The 25,491-nt window shown below is 39.9% G+C and overlaps 1 protein-coding gene across 5 annotated transcripts in view; it reads left to right on the top strand.

Annotated features, from left to right (window-relative positions):
* The window catches only part of LRRTM4 (leucine rich repeat transmembrane neuronal 4), a 485,034-nt gene that overhangs the window by 113,978 nt on the left and 345,565 nt on the right, over nt 1–25,491 (top strand). For 4 of the 5 annotated variants that reach the window (XM_032989993.2, XM_032989992.2, XM_032989996.2 and 1 more), the window contains exon 4: nt 15,091–15,236. The exons of the other annotated variant lie outside the window; for it this stretch is intronic. The gene's annotated coding sequence lies outside the window, so the exon portion shown is untranslated. The remainder of the gene's footprint in view (nt 1–15,090; nt 15,237–25,491) is intronic. 5 annotated transcript variants of the gene reach the window in all.

Genomic DNA, 25,491 nt, shown 5'->3' with positions numbered 1-25,491 from the left:
TAATTTTGTATATGTGGTAATTTCTATACATACTCTTGAGTTTATCATGGGACTTTTTAAAATGGGTGTGCATTTATGCGTGCTTTAAATCTGTTTTGCATTGCTAGAGTGGTATAAAGGAGCACTGGCACAAATTATAATCTTGCCTATTTTTCTTTTTTAAAATTTTCACCCTTTACAAATTTGTCCATATATGTTAAATAACTGCGGGTCAGAAGATACCTATTATAAGTGACTCACTTTGGTTAATAAAAGTCTTTGTTTTAGTCCTTAATTACTTGAGTTGACCTACTCCAGTTAAATCATCTTTGCACATCAGGAAATACGTTAAGAGTCTGAACGTCCAAATTGATGTAGATTTGCATCGCTACATGGATACTTCTAAAAAACCAATTATAACAGATGAGCCTCATACACAAGAGATTCATCAACTTACTGCATGCACCTGTGACTACTTTACCCAGCACAGGTTGAAAAATAGGGAGAAAAATCAGACTATTTGTGGCTGTCTGATCAGATTTTAGATTAAAAATAGAACAGGTGCAAAATTAAAAGTATTCTGAAGTTTAGGACTCATTGGAATGCAAACAGATCGCTTTAAAGCTTTTTACAATGAGTAAGGAGACATCAACAAATGCAAGTAATTCAAACGACATGAAATCAGATGCTTCTAAGAAGGGTGGCTGACATTGCTGTTTATATCTCCTGGCACTGTCGTAGCAGTGTAAAAGGGCACTATGTAACTGGAAATCACGGCCAGGATATTTAGAATTTTGGGCATACGAAAGTGACTCCTATAGTATTAAGTTTTCATTTGGGTCAAGGAAGACACTCAATTTATAAGGCTGTCAAGAATTTCTGGGCCACTGCCTTTTGTGTTTTGTTTCTGAGAGTAGAGTTAACTAATTTTTGAATGAAAACCAGTAATTTCATGTCACGGAAAGTGGAATTATTGATGGCATTGTGTTGATGACTATGACTACTCAGTTTTCCCTTGAAAGCCAGTTTTGTCTGTAAACATTTGCCAGCACAAATCCAAGTTCAGGTTCCTATATGGCTCTTAGAAGACTGACTTAGAGGACCCAGTATATCAATGTTAAGGGAAGTTTTTTGAATATGGTATGTAGTCGTGTACCCTTATATTTATCTCACTGTTTACACTGGAAGGCCCATCTATTTTTCCATCCAGTTGCTCATGAATAAATAATATGACATGCTGTCTCCTCAGCAGCTGCTTTTCTTCCCTTCATTGTGTCAGTGATGCAGAAAGTCACCACACATTTGCATATGAAATACCAACTCCGAATCACATTTGTGTATCCTGGACCAATGCACAGGAGAATAATGAACCACCAAGCAGTGCTCTTTGATCTCTGTGGGCCAGGTAACTTATCTGAATGTGGCTCAGGTGGTGGCCCATGGGAATTGTTGTTCTCTTATTCAGAGTTAGTGTAAATTTAAGCATCCAGCACACCCTTGTTTTTTTTTGTGAACTATCCATTTGAGCATAAGTAGCGTTTTATAGCTTGCCTATCATAATGGAAACAGTTGGGGTCTAAACTGCTGGAAGATCATCGCACTTAATACTGAGCACGTCTTGTGAATTGGAGGCATTGTACAGAATAGAGGGCTGAGCGATAAATTTGTATATTGTAATTGTCTGTCTGTGTTACAGAAAGAATTTCTTTCAAATGTGTCTTTTCCAAATTCCTCTTATTGTTGTTTCTTCAGGGCATAAAGATCTTTGATGAAAGAAAGAGGGGAAAAATAACAACAGCAAAACTATATAATGGTAGAAAATAGTTACATGAATTATGGGAGTCTAAGAAATGTAAGAAAAACCCCAAACAAGCCCCCAAACCATGGTGTCTCAAAGGCTGTCCTGTGTGTGGTGATCCCAGTGCCTGTCGCTCCTCTCCTTTGTGGTGGGAGTACCCGAGTCTGAGGGCCAGAAAGAGTTGGAATTTCTCTTCTGGATTTGGGCAACAGGAAAAGGGCTTCTGCGACCTGTGGGACCCGGCGTGAACCACACCTGCCTGGCAGATTAGAGACTAAATAACTTCTCTGGCAGTGCAATTGTAATAGAGAGCTGTGCAAGACTGTACATTTGTTAAAAAATAAAAATCAGGGCTTTAAATCTCAGAGATGTATATAATGTATCACAATCCATTAGAAAATTATAGGAAGCACTGGGATAAATTTAAGAAACGTAAACAAAACAAAAAGTAGTCTTGTTGGGCAACTGTGCTATAAACAAGGTAGAACTATCGTTAGGTGGTAAGACCTGGTGAGAGAGAAGGCTCTGGCAACCAAATGGTGGGTATACTTAAGTGCTTATACCCCAGTATGTGTATTTTTACACGAGAAGAGAGTTAAGATTGTTGGTGCAGTATAGAGGTTTTAGATATGCAGGAAAAGTATGTTTGTAAGAACTACAGGTAGGCATAAATGATGAAGGTTAAACCCAGGGCAATGGACTGGAATAGTGGATGAAAACTGCATTTGTGTGCTTACAGCATATCGGTACATCCACTTGTGAAGTCTGGGTCTGTGCCTGGTTCCAAAATTTAAGATGGTAGGATCACAGCTAAGGCATCCCACACTTACGTGCTGCAGAAATTCTTAATTTTGCCATTTTAATTTACAGTTTATTTTAGATGTGATATTTAGAGTGTTTCTTTGTTGTCATTCTTCTGACTGGATGTAATCCAGTGCCTGCAGTCTTCTGAGCAGGGCAGGGTGTTAAATGGCTTGATAGAATCAATGCATTCTTTTGATTGCTATAATTTGTAAATCGATTAACTAAATCAAAAGATAAAAAGCCAAATTGGCAACAAGGACAAGTTGGGTTTTTTGTTGGTGGTGTTTTTTCCCTTCTTCTAGATAGAGACATACATTTGCCAATATGTAGGAACCAGTGGCAAATCCCGAAATGTCAGGTCTGTCAGTGGAAGGCACAAGTAATTGTGGCAAGTCAGTTTGCATTAAATAGTATGTTTTATTTACAAACAAAATCCTTAGTCAGGTATCCACAAGCTAAAGAAGGCATGTCTCTTATGGAAGAACACATTAAAATTTTCTGAAGAAGGCCTGAAACTAAGACTCAAAGGCAGGAAATCAGAACTATGCTTCTTACTCTCTGAGGGAACTTTTGTACAATTCCGCCTTGAAGTAAACATCAGCATTTTCCAAAGTGCTGGTCTGACCATATATCCCAGTAGCAGCTGTGAAGTGTGAACCATGTAGGAATGTCAACCCCCCATCAACTGGCAAAATGTGACCATAAAAGTCATATATGTAGAACACGACAAAAAATATCTAAAAGAAAGAAACAAGTAGAAATTCTAGTGCTGGATGATTACTGAAGTGACAATATGTGGACACATTTCCGTGATAATGAGGAATTTTCTTGAAAATGATCTGTTAACTTCCTGCAGATTCTTCAAAGTTTCCATGTTGCATATGGCCAGTTGTGACATAGTAGATGATGTAGTTTGGGGAGAAGATTTCTTCCCAATAATAAGTTTATGAATCGGAAAAGTGAGGTCTCAGCCTCCATTTTTTTTTTTTTTCTTTTAGGAGCCCTTCAAAATACGAAGTCTTCTGCTTTAATAATCTCTTGTTGTATTTTACAGTTAAAATGCTGCTTCTGTGTTTGCTTCTACTTTCCTTCCTTTCCACTTCTTTTTTTTTTTTCTTCATTTTTCCCTATAGAGTTCCTTTTGATTTGCTTATGTGGAAGCAGGGTCCAGTGAGACACCAGTACTTTCTGGAGCTAATTTGGGCAACTCTATAAGCAAATGCATGTTGAATGAAGTATTTTACAAGATCAGTTTAAACCCAGACAATAGCAGGCTAAAAAGTGCATATTTTCCTTCAGTTGCTAATTCATCTGTTGGTAATTAAAGGGAGGACCGGTTCAAATATTTGGTTTGCTCTCAAACTATGATTTACACCTATTGGTAAGAGCAATTAAACTTTTAATTCAGTAAAATATACTCCGTTTTATTTATGCAGAGATTTGATGCTTATATATTAGTTTAAGTCCATCCAGATGAACGAAGCCCGAACGGTAAGGGGGTATCCAATTACTTTTGTCTCAGCCAACAAACATGCTGCTCTAATTAAAAGTCTGCATGGAATATTTATAACCAAGGAGAAGAAGAAAAACTCCCAACAGTGAGTCTGCCAAAAACAATGAGTGCAGAGTGGAAATCCTCTGAGTAAGGGAATCATAAACTCTTCTGTAACGTTTGTCTTTGTTTTCCCAGCTCTGAGGGCCTGCATGGCGGTTTGGATAAAATATATATATAGTGTGATTTAAAAATAACTTGTTGAGTTCACTGCAGAAGTTACTAGATGAAATCATGTCTCTTGCATTGTGCAGGAGGTCAGAAGATGGTTATAATGTGACTTACTGGTCTTAAAAAGTGCAGGAATGCCTGGCGTGTAGGTGTGAGTCCGTTCAGAGAACCCAGTGGTGCTGAGGCCTGACTGCAGATGAGCAGCTGATCCCAGACCTCGAATAAAGTTTCTTTTTCCAGAGTAATCTCAAAATGCTTCTTAGAGTGCTTTTCATCAGTGGATTTTGAAGGACTTGGCATCATTGCTCCCCTGCTACAGATTTGTGGGGACATGGAAAAATGAGCTGCCTTACATAAGGGTCACCTACAGCAAGTGCCAGAGCCAGAGAGAAACACAAGTCTCTGGATCACTGCTCTCTCCTCTTCCCTGCCTTACGTTTCCTGTACTCGGGTTGTTTCTGAGGTTTTGGGCACCCTGCTGGCATTCACAAATATCCTTCATAATGGCCCTTTTTTGTGAGGTTTTGAATTCAGCATGCTAAGCAGCACTGGATTGAGCAGTTACTCAGCCCTGTGCTGTACACAGCAGCATATGGATTAATAATACTCCTCAAAGCAGTATCTGTAGAAGCTGGGGGTGATGAGCAGCTTTTAAGGAGAGTCCCTGTTGTCTCTCTATACGGGAGAATGAAGCACTGTCTGGTTCCATGAAATAGAAAACTAAAATTTTATACACCGTGACATATATTTTAATATTTTTTTTCCACCAGTGATGTTCCTAATTATATATTATACAAATCTAATTCTTGCAGTGATTGTCTTTTCTTTTTTTTTTTTTTCCCCCTCCCCTACCTTCTTCCTAGAGTACTGACCATAACAAGGTACATCCTCTTATGGGGAGAAAAAAAAAAAAAACCAGTTGGGTGGTCTGTGCTCTACAAGTCATCTTTCTGTTGAATTGAGAAGAGCAGTTGAGAGCAGATAGGAATATTATGCTTCATTTATATCATCTTTAGCTGAATGAAGTTCACCTCATAATTCCTGTGAGGTCTCTTCACTTTGCTTTTCCATAATTTCCTTGCTTGAACAGTGGCTCTGAAAACCGCTATTTATAGTGCAGTGCAGGTTGGGGGAGAGAAGAAGAGAAGAGGTCTTGCCCTCTCTTGCCTCTTGCACTCATTTAGCATATTGCCTGAATAGGTGGGGTGGGAGCACGCGAACAACTGTTAAAATGAAGTGTTTGTGTTCTCCAGCCAGCGACAGCCTTCTGCAGACCTGCCCCCCTCATCCCAAAGAGAACAGCAGCAGGAACTGGGGTGCTTAAACGTGCCGTGGGGGCTTTCTCATAAACCCCTGCGATGGAAATGTCTACCCTATCTATAAAAGTCTTAGACAGTCTCTATGTTATCTGCGCAATGCTATGGGAAGGGCTTTGATTTTACTAATCCACGTGTAGCTATTTAAAAATTCATTTCTATAGAATGAATTTTATACAGAAATTTGTTGATTTTTATCTTTGCAAGAAGTTCCCGTCAGTCTGCTACAGCTTTTATTTCTTTATTTTGTTTTTTGCGTCTTTTGGTTTAGAGAGGCATGTTAATTGTTGGAGGCAGATTCAAACCTCCTGACCTCATAGAAATTTGTTTATCATTAAATATATGTATACATGATATGTTCAAGTAATGTATTTAAGCTAGGGTTTATAGCAGCATCTGCTACAATAGGCTGCATTGCACAGTTCTCCTGCAATAAGTATATCCTTCTGATATTTTTAGCACCTCAGCTAATACTCTGCTGTCCGCCAGTATAATTATAGTAATCATCATTTTGTTCCAAAAAAAAAAAAAAAAAAGGGAAATAGTCAAACTTTCCTTGCAGAGACTTTAGAACTGCTTTGCTGTGCCCAAGGGCTGCATTGGATGAGCGGAGCATCCAGCACCGCTGGAGCAACCGGGGCTCCTGCAGAGTCAAGCTCGTGTTCAGAGACTCTCTTTTAAAGGTTCCGGATTGTTTGAAACAGGTTTGCTACTCCACCTGTTATGGAGGAAGGCAAGTTGTAAGTTTAATTCCTCAAAGTTTGGAAGGATAACAACGTTAGGAGGGATTTAGGTGGTTTTTTCTGTTGCTTCAGGTTTCAGGAATTTTCTTTTGGTCCTGCATAGGTTTTTTAGTATGTTGCTCTGGAAAAAAACCCAAACACCCCAGAATTTGTTATTTCATGAAATGTCCAACCATCTTTTTCCTTAATGTTTCCTATTGTGGTTTTTTTTTTTTTTTTTTTTTATTGTTGTGAGGACTTAAGAATGTACTATTAATTTTCAGCATGAATGTGCCTGCAATATGTTTTTCAGAGTAATATTGATATTGCTGTCAGTGCTTCATTTTCTGATTTTTTAAGCATCTCTCTTTCTGTCCTGTCAGTAACCTATTGCAACAAAATACAAGAATGCTTTTACTTTTAACGTACACTTAAAAAAAAAAACAACCCCCAAACCAAAAAGGGCATGAGGGAAACAGTCATTCTTCAATGTATAAATTATGGTTTTATTACTGAGGAGGGTAGCTTGGCAGAAGCAGAAGTAGTTTCACTTTGGAAAAAACTAAAGGAAAAGCTTTAAAATGTATTTTTTTCATAGTAATTTTAAGGAGCTAAGTTTTCTGAGTTGGATACAAGAAGTCATTAAGCTGGAATTTGGATTTGCATCATGAAATGCACATAATAGAATCTGTACGTGTGACAGAACTTTCTCCATCACTAATGAAAGTTCATTATGGATCTTTGCATATTCTCCTCAACAAGGCCAACTCATTCAGCCCCAGTAGATCAATTATCTTCTCCCCGCCATCTGTTTGGCCAGCCATTAGTTCTGTCAGCATCGCACCTTCTGGTGGCTCTCGCCACGTAGGGGCTTTGGGAAGCTGGAGAGGAGGCAGGCGGTGGTGGGGCGCTGGGCTGTGCGTGCCGTAGCCGGTGTTAGCAGCCTGGGAGACCCTGAAAAGAGTCTTGGAAAGAGGGCTTACGGGTGGTGGACAGTGATTCTATCTGTAGCTTCTTTCAGGTAAATAAATGTTGGATTAGGTGCTCATTGTGGTTTTCAGAATCATGTACGCAAATCTGCCGCTTCAGCTGTAGCCCTAGCAAAAGCCTGATTTTAGTTTTGTGAAAACGTGATGGAATCTCTGACCTTCAGTGAGATTCGGATCAGCCCAAAGGGGACCAAGGAGCATGGGCCTGCTGAATTATGGAAGGACTTTGAACGGTGTACTGTGCTCAAAAGCTCCCACTCCGAATGGCGTGTCTTTGTTAGGAAGGCACAAAAGGTTGAAGACTGCTCTGCTGAGAACCAAGGACACCTGATCGCTACTGAGTCTTTCTGAAAGTCTGTCTGCTGAGAGCTCTGCCCCAAGATACACCATGTACTTTCATAGCTATGAAGGTATTTCTCATCTCCTGATGCTCCTGTAGAATGGAACATAGAAATATAACTGCAAAGCATATGCTGTAGAATATACGTGACAGTGTTAAAAGACACTTGCGAATCCTTGGGTAGAAAAAGGGAGTTTCAATAAATGAGATGTTTTTTGGGTACAGTGCCTCTGTAGAACATCACCTCAGTGGGGCTGTGCGAGGCTCAACAATTCTTTTTCTTTTTGAAGAGTGCTAGTGTTTCTTTTCACTTCTGAAATATGTTCTTAGCAGCTATCCTGAAATCAAAAATAGCATTGTTCAGTGCTCAGAACTCCTGGTCATCCGTGTAGTTACAAAGTGGTGTAAGCACAAAGAGAAGAATACAAAGAAACATTAGGAAAGAAATCTATTTACTCTTTGAGAGGATTTTGCCATACAGAAAAGCAAAGAGGAGAGTTTTATTTTTAAATCATGAAAAAACTGTTGGGCGTCCCTTAAAACATGGTATCATACTTGCTACATTATCTGCCATGCCAAGGAACTGAGTTTCAACTTTAAGCACCCTGCAGATATTTCACCTTCTGTCATCATATATGAAATACACACACCGGAGCTGTGGCCTGTAGGGTTTTGTCCTCACTCGTTGTGTCAGTTGGAAGGCAGGTGCGGCGGGTGAAGCAGGGGATGGTGCCCAGGGACAGTGCTGCCCTCTGATGAAAGTATCCGAATGCCACCCGGGAAGAGGAGATGATGTCCCTGGGCACTGACAGAGGGTTCCCACTTGATGGTGCTTCCGTTGGGTTACTCAAAGTGCCACAGGTAACCTCTGAAAATGAAGATAATGCTGTTCATTAGCTGTTCATATAACAGTGAGGCAATTTATGGCCCGATACAACTGAAAAATAGCCTATTTATTAAAGTGCAAACACACAAACATGATGTTAAATGGGAAGGGTTGTTGTGAGAGCATCAGTGAGTGGTCAGGACAGAATCAGGGGTGTGTTTGAAAATAGTCTTGTCTAATCAGATTGTAATGACTTGTAGTGATCGCCTTCTTGCCACGCAATCCATGAATTCATTGAAGATTTTTTTTTTTTTTTTAATAAAGAAACTCTGTGTACGTAACATTAAAAGGGGGGAAGGAAAAAAAGAAAACAGATTGTTTCCTGTTTTCTTTCTCTGTGATGTGAATGACAGCAACCCATATAAGGAACTAGATGGTCTGGAAAATTATAAATAAGAGAAAACAAACATTTTGTTATGAAAACACAAAACTGAAATGCAGCTTTTAAGGAAGGAGGCAAAGTATTCATGCCCGCCAGTGAAACATCAGAATTTTTTTTTCTGGGAAGTATTTGGTTGTAGTAGAATTTTTGACAGAGAATGGCCACGATATTTTGTTGCAAGGTTTGGACAATCCAGGCCTGAGATCAGACTGCTAACAACCCCTGTGTTATGAGGATGACCTTGAAGGGCTGGGTTGTGAGGACCTGTCTCTGTTAATGAGGAATTTTCCCAGCTATGTATCTGGCCAAGCTAAGCACAAGTATGCAGCAAACTGCAAGATGCTTGCCTATCAGGGTTTCCCTTTGGGTGCGTGATAAGTTGCTTATGACCAATAATCCAGGGGTGTGGGGCACGTGAACAGCGGGTGCTTGCTGTGCAAAGGGTATAACCCAGCGATTCGGGCAATAAGGGGGGCGACATGTCGCCGCATCGGGGTGATTGTCGTTCCTCGGGCCACTCTCCGTATTGGGATCTTCTTCATTTGTTGTTTTTTTTTTTTTTTTTTTTTTTTTTTTTTTTTTTTTTTAGGGTAACTCAGAATTCCAGGAAGAAATCTAATGTAATTCACTCTACAACACTTTTGTTGTTGTGTTCTTTTCTTTGAAAAATATTGTTTTACTCTGGGTCTGTTAAATGTAAGCAAGCATCCACACGACTCTGGTACCAACTGGCTGTTAGAGTATCTCCTGGAGTTTAGAGGTTTGGGGTCTTTATGAAAAACTCGGAAGGGTTTCATCCAGTGCAAAATGAGATTGCTTTAGATAGCTGATGGAAATTTTCTTTAGATACCTAAAGTTTCCTTTGTTGTTTTGGCTTAAGATTCCTTATTCTGTGGATGGAAGTTCTGGAGCTGGACATAAAGTTGTTTACAGCATCAGGTGCTCTGTCTGACAGCATAGTGAGACACCTACTAAGACAAACCCATTCCATATATTGCAAAATATTCCATATTTTCTTAAGTGAATACCTCGTACGTGTCCCTGGATTTTGACAGATTTCAAGCTAGAAATTCTCTATGTCATAGAAATGCTTATAGGTATCGTGCTGCTCTGACTCTTCAGTTGTTCTCAGGCCTAAAAGCCACCTGCAATACGAATGGGTGTGATACAGGCTCTGCACAGTGCACGTGCCAAAAAGCCCCATTGATTTTCTAGTGTCGGGTGTGTTTGTAGTGGGGCAACCAGAAATAGGATAGATCCGGTGTTACCTCTAGATGTCATGCATTTTGAAAAACCTGGAGATTTGTGGAGTATTTAATGTATCGCAAATAATATGCACAGCTTTATGCTTTTCAGTTTCTACTGTGTTGAATAGTCATAGGAGAAAAATATTCCTAGCAAGCTTTTAAGTTACTTGGAGTCTTATCTAAAACCCTTTTAAATCTGTACCCTACAGAGCCCCGATCTTGCCCAGCTGCCCGTAGTCTGTATAAGGATTAACACCCACACATGCCTGGTCCCAGCTCGGATGTGTAGATCTCTTGGTGTGTTTGTATGGGCTGAGAGAAAAGCGTCGATCTGCTGAAAGAGCCGGGTGCTGAGTTTACTGTTACCCCAGGCAGCCTTTCTATGCTTCTATCATAATTCCATTAATAAAGAATTAATAGTAGCAGAAAATCAAAAGAGCCTAGAGCAAATATCTTCCTCGAAGAACAACTTGAACAAATAAACCAGCAAAATTACATTTTTTTTTTGTGTGTGTGTCTGTGTTAGTGTTATGTAACTTGTTATTGCTCAGTAGTATTGCAGTATTACAGACCTTTGAGAGTTTTTTTTTCATCTCTGCAGAAATGAATCAATATTAACAACATTATGGTTTAAAATAGTAATAATCTTTACTAAGTTCCTGTTTCCTCTGAGATAGATTACTTCTCTACATAAATGGTTAGTCTGGGCCCTTTCTTGTTTGCCATTCCACTCTCTGCACCTGTGTACTTCAGTAAATCCTTCATTATATCAGATTTTACCTTATTTGTCAGTGTTGTAGCCAGCTGTTTGTGTCTCTGTGGTTAATGTCTTGATGGTGCTTCCCTCAGAATTTCCCACTTTCTAAGACTTAGAAATTAGCTTTACAAAAAGAAAAGAAAACAAACCAACAAAACAAAAACCTCCAGCTGGATATTCAGAATATTGTCAGAAATGAAAATGCTTTAAAAATCTGTTAAGCTGTGTAATAGACTCTCACGGGGAGAGATGGGAGCCCTTTTTCCTGAAATCTTTAAATGTAGCTCAGAAGTGCTGTGTTACATTCTGCACAGACCAATCCATCATTGGCAGAGGGATTGCTTTGGATTTTATTTTTATAGCAACAGGAGTGAGCAGTGAGAAAACAAGAAGTGCCACCAAATAACAAATTAACAAGCAGTTTTTGTGAGTGTAAATCAAATGTTTGATATGTAGCGGTGACGCTGAATTATTAATTAAAAATAAAATGGGGTGATCGAGTTAAAGTTTGTCACCTCTGTCTTCCAGGATGCAACCTGTGAAGATAGCCATGTAACTTAAAAGACTAGAATATAATATAGTGTGTTTGGTGGGAAGAAGAGAAGGTACACCCGTAGCTTGGGATTCTCTGTCAAGAAAATTTCACAGAACCTACCTGTGCGTAAATACTGTACTGCTTTTCATTCCCAAAGTGGTTGATTCTTCTTTCAGAAATAGTTTTCGCATTGGCTGCTTCCTGTCTGAAACACAAGCACATCCTTCAACCTGAAGTGCAAGATCCGAAATTGCAGAAATGGTCGCTGACTAATCTGGCTCGGAGGTGCCGGCCAGCCGGGAGCTGTGCGCTGCCCCGCGCTTCCCTCGCAGCCGCCCCGCACCGCTCGGAGCTCTGCGTCCGTTGCAGAGGAGTTTGGACTCGGCCTTTGCAAACGGAGTTGTAGGAGCCTTGCAAACGTAGGAGCCTTGCAAACGTAGGAGCCTTGCAAACGGAGTCGTAGGAGCACTCGGATTTCAGAGCAGCTGCGCAAACACCGTCTCCTTGTCCTTCTGGCTGAGAAAGGCGGCTGCTTACTGTAGCTTGCTGTAGGGTAAAGGATTTACGTTTAAATAATTTCTTTATTCACCTGCTCTCTGCTTTTCTCAATTTTTTTTTGTTCTAAATCTGAAAATTTGTCTGTTTTACTGTGAGAAAACGTGCCTGGCCGTTCAAAAGTGCGACGCAAGCAAACTCTGTCGGGAAACAGAAGGCATGTGCTGCTGCTTGAAAAGAAATCAATGGTAAGATTAGGGGAGAGGACTTTGCTTATTCTGGTTAATAGAAAATATGGAGTTCAGTTTTCAGCGTCTTGAACACTTGACTCTAAATCCGTGGAAGCTTCTGGAGCCCTCGGAGCTGCTTTCCCCCAGCAGGGGAGTGGCTGGAGCGGGCTCTGGGAGCGGCCTCTCCTGATTCTCTCACACGTTTCTTCGGTGACTGTAAATAAGTCGCTTCTCTCGGATGCTCCTGGCCCCCTTCCTTGGCATCGTGTCTCGAGGGGAATGATGTATAGACCCCTCTTAAAAATCATTTGAGGTGTGTGGATGAAAAGATTTAGATACAGGCTTTTGGTGTTGGGATATTTATCCTAATAGTTTAATAATTGAGTAAATGCCAATCTGATAAGGTGTTTAGTGAATTTAAAGTCTATTATTGACGTTACTCTTTGAAGGAGGATTAAACTGCAGTGAACAGAAGATATTTTGCTTCTGAATGACAATGCTCACTTTCTTTCATGTTCACTAACTTGACCATTTTAATTAATGTATCTTAAATTGCCTGAATGTCCTATAGACGAGTGCAAGATCTTTGTGGAGGGGTGTCTGGGTACTTCTTCAGCTTGGGCCTTTGTTTTCCAGAGCTTTCTTAAATGAGTGCAAAGACAATTCACAACAGAAAAACAGGCTCTTGTAAAACCAAAATTAACATCAAAAAGATACTTATGATTTTAGTCCCCTCAGTTTGATCAGGGGAGTGAATAGATTATTAAGACTCAATATCCTTGTATCATCTCCTGCCATCAGTACAGAGAGGAAATAAGTATCCAAATCACTAAATTGCTTCAAAGCTGCTTGGCAACTGCAAATTACAGAATTGATCATCTGACTCATTTATTTCTTTCAAAGAAGAGAAGAAGGAAGAAAACCAGTTCAGGATTGCCACAAGGAGTAAATCCTATTGCAGGCTGTGCCATAATATCATCAGGGCCTTGTCAGAAAAATGCCATGTCCTTTTCGTTCCCTTTCATCCCCAAAGCAGGCCTAAAGATGAATAAAACTCGGTTGTTTTTATCCATGAGTGCTTCTACATGCAAACAGATTATATTGACAGTACTTTTTTGGTCTATTTTGTCTTCTCACTGTTTTTTGTAACCCGGGACTGTAACAGAGGAAAACAAGTAGCGTGTAGGGAGTTTGTGGGTCACGCATATAGAACATACTCTGTAAAGGATTGCAGGGAGAGAACCTTCTATGGATAATTAAAAGTAACTTAAAAAAAATCTTTATGTTCCATATCCATTAGCATATCTTATCCTGAGCGGAGACAGTCTGCTAAATTTTAACAATCTGTTTTTCCATCTGAATATTCAGAGACTTGTAGGTTAGCAAGAGGGAAGTGAGGTTGCAATTTTTTCAAGCAGCAGTCACGACAGGCTTTTCTACATCTGTCTAGTATGGAATATTATATTCTCAGAATCTTCTGTGGACTGTATACCTGCTGTACAGACCCATAGCCAGCGCTGCTGTTGTAAAACTCTGGGAACTCTGTGCATGTGGTTATGTATTGTGATTTTAAGCGTTGAAGGGCTGAGGCTGGTGCTGTGCAGCTTCTCTTTGTCTGCGTGCCTGTGAAGTCAGGGAGGCACAGCGTGCTGCTCTGAGTATCAGTTCTCCAATTTGACCTAACATGCATCTCTCCATCTCTTTTTCTGGAATATTTTCCCTGTAATTTTCCCCTTTGCTATTTTCCTCTGATTATAGTGTTTGCTGTTTATTATCCTAAATTAACGATAGTCTCCACACTCTCATTTCATGACTTGTGTATACTTGGTGCTAGATTAAGTTCTTCCAGTAAAGACTGAATTTGGCAACTACAGTACTTAAAACAGTATTTCCGTAATCTGTATTTCAGGAAGTGGATTAAAAAGAGGTAAGCACTGAAATCTATTTCCTTTCACAAGCATTTGTTTTTGTAGAAGAGAGGTCGCTTTCTGGAAATGCTACAACCTTCTCTTACTTCTTGGAGAAGGGTACCCAGGAGATTTTGTCTTGATTTGAGTATATAACAAATCTTAACTAAAAAGGAGGGCAAAAGTAAAAAAAGGCAGTTTTGAGTCACCTCATGGTAGTCTCTGTAGTTCCATAGAACTGTTTTAGGCTATGGGTTTTTTTGGCTAAAGGAGAAGTTGAGTGTCATGGTTTCTCTGGAGTAGTAGTACTGGTAAAAAATTTTGTTTGGAATGGCTTTCTGTTGATAAATGAGTTCTTGGCACAATCTCAACATATTTCTTTGCCATGTTTTATTTGATTTTTGCAAAAATGTGTTTTCTTTTCAAGTGAACTTTTTTCCCCCCTTATGCTGGAGGTGAAAGAAAAGGGAATCGGCAACAAACTTTTCTAAACCTGAAGTGTTTCTGTTGGGAGACTCTGGCAGGCGGCTTAGCTGGGTTTCACCCCAGGTGGGTGAGGCTCCCTGTGCAGTGCCTCTGACGGTGCAGCCTTCTTCCCCACCCTGGAAAAGATGAGACTGAATGCCTTGTGGGTCTGTAGCTCAACCTGGGATACGGACTTCTATAGAAGAGAGTAGGAACAGAAATCCCTTGACTGCAGCTGCCAGCAGGCTTTGTGTCAGGAGTTCCAAAGAGAGTAATATATTCATCTTCCCCTTGAAAAGCAAAACGGTTCCATTATCTGACCAGCTCTTATCATCTCCTGTGTTATTTCTGAGTGTATTTGGTTTCCTGATAGTTTGTTTTTTATGAGTGCCACAGTTGTGTCTGTTCAGCTCCTTATCCATCTTGATATCTGTGTCTCTTAGAGTTGAAAATGGTTTTCATTAAGCACTCATTTCATATTAGCATTAACTAATTTAACTTGGTTTTCTTTTTAGTTCCTACCTGTCTTCTGCCCTGACTATTTAAATCAAGACAATGATCCGTTATTAGACTCCTGTGGGTGCACCAGTGAAGAGACAGGATGAAGGTCACGGCAGTGGTGTGGATCACCCAGCCTATGTGGAGGCAATCGGATTTTTAGGTAATCTAATTGTCCCATAAAAGTCCCATAAGAATAGGCTCGTGGCTCCCAGAAAAGTCGTTGTGTCTGTTTTTCTTGTAAAGTTAGTCCTCTGTGTTTATAAGGGGATCAAGAGACTTTTGTCTTAAACGCAGGCAATTCAAAAGTGCATTTGAAAATTCCTCAGATAAGAAACTAAAAAAGGGCAAGAGTAGCGATAGCTTTTTAAAAGTTATTATCTTGCAGTGTATTGACAAATTCTGATTAATGATTACACTGCCCGAACTGCCAGTGTAACACAGTGATGCAGATAATATTGCTCGAGTCATTTATTATATTTGCAGTTACTGTTAGCAACAGCAGCTTTTTCTGTACACATTTTATTACTTGTTAAGAGTATGGTAATACTGCATTGTTCTGAAAGGTTATTGTTGTTGCGGATGTCAGAATGCTGAATTCCCTCAATTAGGGTGTTCTAAGATCATCGAATAGTAGATTAGCTCTACAGAGACTACTTTGCTTAAGATTTTGCTTAAATCTCCTCATTCAGATATGTGAAATTTCTTCTTGGTGCTCCAGTGTTATGGCAGAATGTTGTACGTGGTTAGAGAGGGAGCTGCTCTTGCCAATAAGGGACTAGGCTGAGATTTAGGAGTGCTGCGTACGTCCTCTCTGCCACAGACTTTGTGAGGGTCCTTAAGTGAATCATTTATCCTCAGGTTATTCCCATTCTCCAAATTCTACTTGATAGGATGGAGAGAGGAAGGAAAATCTCAAGATGGCACACAGTTTTCTACAGATTGCAAAGTGGGACATGGAGAGACTTTCTCTCAAGTCAGCAAAAAATGGGACATGAACTTTTGCATCTTATGTCTCCTTTCTGTAACCAGAGGATCAGCTCTCCTTTCTGAAATGTGCCAGATATTTTATTCATTATGCAGGTGTCTCAAATCTTAGTATGATGCTGGCTTTCCATTTTTAAGAGCTTTTGAAATCCCTTGTTAGAGGTATGAAATTGCTTAGGGCACCTTGTCCCTTCTGTATTAAACACTGCAACACAAAGGAGGAGCACCGCATCCCCATCAGTCTGCCATCTCATCGTCTGCCTTGCTGCTGCTTGTCCCAAACAACTGTTTCTCTGGTGAAGTCATCATGAAATGTTCTGTGCTTATAGAAGCATCTTTTGGTGCAGCAGGTAGGCACCATCTACAGGCTATTAATGATTTTTCAAAAAAAAAACTATTTGTCCAGGCAGGCTGGGTGCTTGTTTGCTTTAGGTTTTTTTGTTTGTTTGTTTCGTTTCCCTGTTTCTTTCCCACTTTCTTCTTCTTTATTGAGAAACTTTTTGCTTCTTAGTCGTGAACAATGGGACGACCGGTATTTTCTGCCATCGGTAAATAATGTAGAGCTTGAAGGGAGGAAGTAGGAAAGCTACCAAGAGAAGTAAATGAAAATTAAAATGGAATTACATTGCTTTACAAGATGCAGATATACTGAAAGCGGTTTTAGACATGAGCCAATACTTTCTGTCATTTATATTTAGGTCCTAGCATGGGTTGATGCTTTTTGCTTTGCTTCAGTATTAACTCTTTATTAAGATCTCTCTCTGTCATGGATTTCACTGTTTTATATGTTTGCTAAATGTATCTGTACAATGCAAAGAGCTTTTTATTAGAGTGTTTAAAATGAGCTGTCCCTTCACAGTGATGAGAAGAGGCAGAATATAGAATGGAGGAGAAACGCAATTAAAATTCACAGATTGTGCATCCTTGAAGCTACGTTAAGCTTGACATATCCTGCCTGTGCACTGTGCTTTGGGTGAGGAGCAGAATGTAAAGATTTTCCCCAGCTTTTTTTCAGGTGCTTATCTCCAATCCTTCACTGGTAGTGAGTGATGCCTCTTTATGGGCTTTGGTCATCGACAAACCACTCAGGGAAAATTGTATCATCTCCCATTTAACAGAGATGTAAAAATAAGGCAGAAAGAGATGATGTGGCTTGCCTGGAAATGAACAGCAGAGGTGGTATCCGGAGCTGCCAAGTAAAGATGTCTGTGCCACGTGCAGGTTAAATGATTGCTTGACATGTAGCACAGAAGTGTGAAACAGCCACCTAAAAGATCTCTGTTCTTTTACCTCAAAACCTATGTGTTCTTGCTGAAGACCTAAAGTTCACCTTGCATCTTGGGAGAAGAAATTTAGTCTTCAGAGAAGTGTCAGCAGAGGGAAAGCTTCTATAACCTTGGCTGTGCTTACTCCTCTACTGCTTCTTCCAAGAAGAACGCAACAAAGAGCCAGAATTTGCCACTTATTTAAAGGGTTTAAATAGTCAACTACCGTTTATGTTTTCTCAGAAATAACTCTGAACAGAAACACTACCAGGGAAATGGAATTTGCTCTAGGCTTATCTTTTTATTGTGACTTATAGGGATTCTGCCAGGTAAATGTTTGTGGACTCACAGAGGTCTGAAGATTGCTGCCATCATCGTGATGACAAAACTATGGGACTTTTATTCGTGCCTTCTGGGAGCCACGAGGTTAAGAAAATGACTTAATTTTTTTCTTCATTTCCCAGAGTGTCTTTCAAAGTGGGAAATACACACATCAGTCCTAGAAACGCTGATCAGAGCCCAGCCCTATCTCACCCCTCCACATGTAGTGACTAGACAAATTGACAACCACGCTAAAAGGCGAGGGAAGAAAAACTTGTGGGGTGAGCAAAGGACACTTGCAGCTCCTCAAAATGCAGCCTGTGCGACAGGAATGGTTAGGGACTTGGTTAACCTGTACTTTATACCCAGCTCTTTTCCTCGTCCGCCAGATCACCCAGAGTTCTTAAACCTCTTGGATATATTTGACAATCACTTCCGTTATTCTATGTTTTGAAATATGTAGAGATTGAGCACCCATCTATTTGTAGCAGTCTGGCTCTGAGTTAGTTATAAGGAGTCAGATTTCTTTCTGGTGGATACATTATTAAATCCTCTTTGGTTCCCATCTGGGCAAACACGGGTCGTGTAGGAGAGTGTCAGTCCTGGCAAATGATATGACAGTCATGGCAAAAGTCATGATCCTCTGTTGGTAAAAGTGTAATATCCACCATCCTAAATATCGGCTAAATTTCGTATGTTTTCTTGTATGGGAATCTCAGACTGGTTCTTGGGATCTTAAAGGTCATGTAATAACGTTAATGCATCTATAGAATAGTTGCAACCTAGCTAGATCTCATAACATTTTTTTTTGTGTGTGTTGGCTGGGCTTTTCATCTTTTAATCCTGCTCAAGAATAAGTGACAAAATCAGTCAGAATAATTCTCCATGTACTATTAATACTTGTCACTAGTTGGCAGCGACAATTCAGTTTGAGCTCTCAGTGAATGGGAGAAAGGACACAGTTCTGACACATAACAAATAATCGGTTGGGGGGGGGAGGGAGCGGGGAAAAAAGGAAGGCAAACCTGCCTTTCTTTTGCCTCTATGTTTGAAACTAAAGGAACTACCAAGAGTAATTAAGGGACTTACAGGTCCAGAAATGAGAAGTAGCGATAGGTTGGCAATGGAGGGATAAGACCTCGTTCTTTAGCAGATGCATGCTGAAGATACTTTTTTCCTCAGAAGACAGACGACCGACCCTGCATGGATCCCAGCATAGGTCATGTGTAGTCAGAAAGCTTTTTTCCCTTTTGAAGCCTCTTACTGTACACAGGACTTCATCATAAAAGAACAGCTTAATTTTCTTGGTTTTCTGTATCACAAAAGTAACAAAGAGCAACACGCAATCCTTGTCCCGGAGCTGAGGGTGCAACCAGGGCTCCGGGAGCCCTTAGTGGCGGAATTCTGCGATCTGCAGGTGTTTGCTGCGTGTCGGCTGATGGCACTGACAAAGCTCTTTGCTGAGTGAATAGGAATCATCAGTTTGTGTTCGACACATGTCTGTAGCTCATGGCTGGGTGGGTTTAAGTTTCTTAACTGATGCTAGCAATAACAATATGAACATGGGGACATTTAGTCTTTTTAGAGGACTTCTTAAACAGTGAATTTTATGTATCTTATAAAGACTCACATTGTTTTGTAAATTGCTGTTACAGAGTCTGATCATTGGGAATTTTTAAAACTTTTAAATTGAATATATCATTGGAAAATCTCAGAGCAATGGAAGTACACATTGGCTATTCCTTATCAAATTGTTTAGTATTTAGGAGGCAATAAAGACCAAAAAGTGGTAATTTTAATGAAATTACAGGGAGTGGGAAGTCTTGTTTGTTTGTTTTTTTTTTTTTGTCTTCATTACGTTGAAGTTTATCTTGGAGCTGTAGGAAAAGGAGTTGTGTAGTGAAAAAATAAAAAACACTTGGGAAGAGGGTAATTACAGTTATTAAGCAGTCGGCTAGTCTCTGCGTTTCTACTGTGAAGCTTTTGGTTTTGCAGTGTCTACCTGTCTCACTGCTAATTAGTTGTTTATGGTCTGAAGCCAGGTCTCCCATTTGAAATCAGTGGAAATACTCTTCTTGAATCTTTCTAGAAATGTTTGATCCTGTGAGAGCCTTTGATTTATGGGGCTGCTGTTGGTTTCAGCGAGCATTCTGCGATCGCAGAGCTTCTAGGGCAAGTCTCAAACTGTGGCAGATAGCTTGCGTGTCAATTCAGTAGTGTGTTTTGATTTGAGTTTTGGGTTTGGGTTGTTTTGGTTTGGCTTGCTTTTTTTTTAAATTTTATTAGTGAATAGTTGGAGTGTTAAAGTGCTCGTATTAAAGATAAGTACTGGAGCTTGAAAACATAAAACAAGTCACTATCTCAAGAGCGACTAACCACTCCTGCATGACCAATTTTGCAAGATATTTAAAGAAACATGATTTTCAAAGGAATAACACATCGCAGCAATACACTTGCATCGGTATGAAAAGCGTTAGATGCCCATCCTGGGTGCTTACAGAACACTTTAGGTTCATGAACTGGGTATTCTGATTTACTCATTTCTGTAAAAATGGTAACTAGGGTTGTGTTCTTCATCTGAATATTATGAGAAATTTTTCTTCCTAAACATCAGGAAAACTATTTTGCAAGCTCATGAAGTTCTTCAGGAACAATCCTATGAATATAAAAATTACAGGGGGTTAGAAACCAGATTCTCAAATAGGTTAAATAGGAATTTCACTGAAGGCAGTGAAGCCTTATTCTCCAAGGCAGGTTCCTGTTGATTCACTGGAAAATAGTTTAATTGAGGGGTTTTATTTTTTCAGCTAATGTCAGTTTCGGAAATCTATATTTCACTGCTGCAACTTTCCCAGATTTGTCTCTTAATTAACTGACCCACGTGATCTCTCACATTCTAGACATCAGAGATTTTTCCTGGAATAAGGAAATATTAAGAAGTTATTTGCAGTCATTCAGTGTTTCCTCCCCTAATGGATTCTACGGCACTTAGCATGCACTTACCTCTGTTTTTATCTCACTGCCCATCGCCCTAGTATCTGAGTTCTTCCCATCAAAAGTAAAATCTCTTTCCCTGAAATACTGATGATGAGAATGGACAGGTTGTTTGCTTTAGAAAAGCAATAAAAAGAAATCCAAAAAGGCAAAGCTTAATGAAGAGAAACAGTTGCATTTAGGAGAATTAGTGCTCACAAAGCAAGTCAGAAAGATGGGGTTTGTATTTTAGATCTGAAAGAGATAAGGACTTCTTCACTCATTTTCTAGCGTCATCGATTTTAAAGGGGAGAGTCTGTTTTTCCATTTGGTGAGGTAACACAGCTGGCAGGGGTTCTTCCAGGCAAACTGATAACAGTGGTCGCTGAGAAGTGCGGTTGGAGCGGTGCAGGTCCCACAGAAGTTCCTCTCTCTTGCTAAGACAACTTTCTTTACATGTACTTTTCTGGAAGAAGCCAGGCTTCTGGGAGGGGCTCCATCTGCAGCACAAAACAGCCATTCTCTCAGTTCCTGGAAGCACTAGTCACACTTGGAGGATCTGTGGGAAGACTTTGATCGAGGTTTTGAAGACCTCTACTTTCATTAACTTGGGATCATGTTCTCTTCTACCTGAGGAACTGTAGGCTCCTATGGAATTTATGGAGCACTTCAAGCCCACAGTTTAAAGCAGAAGTGTCAGATACTGCTTTGAAGGCACCCATCGATCTTTTTGTTTGTGAGCCCAATGTTTCCAGTATCTGTGTATCTCTTCCGATAATTTGTGAGCTTGTCCTTCTGGCAGGTTCTGTAAGCTAACCCTGTCCTATAATCCATCCTTTTCACTTGGAAGACTGAGGCACAGCGATACCGAGTTGCTTCTCTGAGAAGAGCATCTATGATAAAAGTGGCACTTGAACTCATGTCTCCTGTTCCTTAGTCCTTTGAATTTAACCAAAGATGCTGCTTTAAACCAAGCCCTCTCTGACCTTTTCAGGAGATCTCAAAAGTTTACTTACCCGTAGGGGTGTTATGAAGCTTAATTAATGTTTGTAAACTGCCTTGAGTTCTTTGGATGAAAGTGCTTTGGATTATTAATATTAATAATAACAGATGAGCCCCTGAAACATTCTAGTACAGTAGAATGAATTAACATGAAGCAAGCAATCAACAACAACAAATCAAACCAGTAATGCCGTCATAGCCTTGGGCAATGCGTACAGCTGGTGGTCTGATAGATGTGACAGATGAATCCGCTGATATTCTCTTCAGTCATTTCCATTGTAAATTAAACTGTCTCCCATGTCCTCATAACAGCAGCGTTTTAGGCAAAAGTCACCTGCAGCATTAACTTGCTTTTTCTAGTTGAAGCTTTTTTCTTTAAATCATCTTCTGCAAGCCATATTCAGACATGACATAAGCTGATTACATAGCTTTTTTGGCGTATTTTTCAGGGACTTAAGCAGCAGGAAATTGGGCCCCATTCCCGTAGTCACATTGGCCCATTTACCCCTGCTGCACTGCTTCCACCACAGTGACCTGGTGCATACGCTCATGAACGAACCAGGGGTTGCTCCTTACACAGAAGTGTCAACAACCCAAATGAACAAAAAAAATAACAAGAGAACTGAAGGCACAGAGATCAGATAACTCTGCCAATGCCTTTCGGTGCATCGGAGGAAAGGTAGGATACAGGGCCCCTGGTCTGTGTTGAGTATTCCAGGTACTCAAGTACAGTATTTCAGCTGCTGTGACCTTCTTTCCTTGCACAGGAGCGTGAAAGAGCTCAAACATAACTGAGAGCGAAATCCACGGTGCCCTTTTCACGTCAGTAGGTATCACACTAGGAGAAAACAGCTGCTTTGTACTTGAACAATCATATTTGTCTTTCGGTCCTCTCTTCCTTCTATCATCAAAATGCAATGAGACAATATACATTTTTGTATATAAATTACAAACTGAAAAGCTGCCGTAACCTCAGTAGATCATAATAAAAATCTGTTACATAGAAAATAAATGAGAAAGCCTTAGGGCAATTTCCCTCAGAAAAAAATATGCTAAGGAACATATATTTTCTTGGACTATTGAACAAATAGACTATTAAGGAAAGTGTATTAATGATTTATGCAAGGTTTTTGGAAGAGGGTCTGCTGTTAAGATGTGTATTTTGCATATGTCCTGTATTAAAGAGCAGTCAGTACTACCATAATTGCTCTTGGTCATACTGGAGAGATTCATTCCATGGAATGTGCTGGAATTTCAGGAGAAAACTTCATTTGTTGTTGAAACAAGTGTGAAATTTCTAACTGAATATGAACACCAAAATGTTCTTATATTGGGTTTGCGTGAATGTGTGAAAGAAAAAGGGAACAGGGAGGGAAGGAGGGAATATATGTATTCAAATTTTCCAAGTAAATACCAGTGTTCTCCCTGAATTTCCCTTGAGACCTGTTCACTGCATTTATATGTACGGCTGGGAATCTGGCAACCTCATTTGAGAACTATTTTATTTTTTCTTCCCAGCAACTTTTGCTTCACTATGTGCAAATCTTTGGTTTAGCATGCTTGGCATTTGCAGGAGCGGACCCGGAGTTGTACTGTTTAATTAAGGTAACACGTATATAGAGTGAAGATCTAACATTGGATGAACAATTCTTTTTAACCTTACTGCCTCTTCTCTTCCCAACCGTATCTATAGCTGCCCTGAATATATAGTTATGAACATCCCTTATTTTCTTTGTAAGAGCTGGTTGCTGATTCCATTGGCCCATTTTTCATGTGTTCTTCCAATGTGATTATGCAAAATCAAACATTCACCTGACTACATTCACGTGTCCATATATTAAGCTCCATCTGTGTGTGTGGCCTGGCCTTGATTCTGGGCTGAATAAGCTCATTGAGCTGCTTATAACATGATAGAGCAGAGCCAGGGAACCTGTCCTGACGGGGAATATTTGGAAGAGGCCAAAGGGAGGGCTCTGCTTTGGTTCAATTATCACTAATTGTAGTGGATGAGAGATAGGCACTGCAGTGTGGCATAACCAACTGAAAAAGCACTGCTTCGGTATGTGTGGGAAGGATTGATTGATTGATTTATTTTTAAGTGGGCATGTTTATAGCTGTGCTATTCTTGTTGCCCAAGAATTGCTCTTGCTCATCTCAGCTGCAGCTGGCACCTCATTCGGAGGTGTGCAGGATGCAGTCCCCCTCTCCTTTCCTGGCCATCACTCACGTTGTCACATACTCTGGAAACTGGGGTAAAGTGTCCTACAACTTAACGCCCGTTCCTCTGCTTTGAAAATTCCTTGTTTCAGCTCTTCTGTGCAGCTCATAAGGGCAGGACTTCGCACCACGACACATAAATCCTTCCTTACAGTGTTTTCCATTGTGAAATAATTTGCTTGTTGACATGTTAGGTCATTTATTTAATGAGACAGGGCAAGCCCTCTGCTGATGCGTTTCACCACAAACTGATTAGAAATAAAGTTGCTAAAGTGGTGTGGCAAGATATTAAACCTGTAATTATGGTAGTGGCCGGCTTTTCGCACAAGGCACTGCTGGCAAGCTTGAGGATTTCTTCACTCAATATAACTTCCAATTTTTTTCTGAAGTCCAGCTTTGTTACAATGCACTTCTGTGGGTTAACTGTTTCCACAGCGTGATTTAATCTCGTCTTTACATATACAGCAAGATGTATGGTGTTTGTTTTCGTTTTATTTATTCCTTTTACTGCTTTTATGAAGCTTTGGCAGCAAGCACTCCAGTTACTTGGTTAAGTTGTTGTTTTTATTGGTTCTAATTCTCACTGATAACAGTAAATCTTGAGATCTTGGATATTTCCTTTTTTTTTTTTTTCTCCAAATAAAAGTGACATTAGCTAGAGAATTCTTCTTTTCCTTCCGCTCTTCTGATAGAAACCAGCCCCATTCTTCCTGCCTTTTAACACCTAAAAATAATAAATTTAACAAGGAAATTAAAAATCAATGCTGATTAGTTCTGATAATTTTAATTCATATTACAAATTCCTTGGCTATTTCGTTAACTTTGGCATGTGTGTCTTTGAATTTAATTTAGTCAAACATATGCCTGTTGATTAAATTGCAAATATGTGGCACCTCTTCTTTGAAGATAGCAGTGCCACTTTTTGCTCAGTTTTGCAATACTCTTTCATGTCTGTTTTGATTAAAATGTAAAGAGTGCAGCATGGAGAGACTAAGTGGACTGCCCGAAGTCAGATAGCGTGTCTGGAGGGGAAAACGGTGAACAGTGGGAAAGGCTCAACAGAGTCATGGTGGTCTTGTAGGCACAAACACAGAGCTTCATCCATATGTGATTTATTAGAGAAACGTCTCCCATCCTGCTCCTCCTGCTCTGACTTGTCCTGCTTATCTTCTGGACAGCTTTCTGCTCTTCCCGTGACCTCGGCACTCCACGGACACCCATTGCTCCAGCCCACTGTTACCCTTCCATAGCGGCAGGCAAAAGACTCCTCAGTTTGCTACTGATTTGCTCAATCGTTTTTCCTTTTAATGTGTCTAATGTAGCTGTCAGCTATTTTTTTTTTTTTTAGTATTATTAGTATTATTTCTCAAGTTTGTGTTTCAAGGAGCTTTTTTCCAAATGTATCTTAGATTATGCTTATCAAGGGTTACCTTTTTTCTTTTCTTCTACTGCTGTATGAGTTGCTAAGTTAGAGCAACTAAGATTCTTTACAGTTTGATTTTATTCTGTCACAGAATGCAAATCAGCTTTTTCCTTTGAGGTCATGCCAGTCCGTCCTGTCTGGATTTCTTTTTTAATATAAAGCAGTAAATAAATTGAACACATGCCAGGACAAATGTTGGAAGTCACTTCAGTTATTAGTCAGCATATAAA

This window comes from Tyto alba, unplaced genomic scaffold (assembly GCF_018691265.1).
Source record: "Tyto alba isolate M040663 unplaced genomic scaffold, T.alba_DEE_v4.0 Super-Scaffold_34, whole genome shotgun sequence".
Lineage (NCBI taxonomy): Eukaryota > Metazoa > Chordata > Aves > Strigiformes > Tytonidae > Tyto > Tyto alba.
This window is presented reverse-complemented; position numbering and strand designations above follow the sequence as displayed.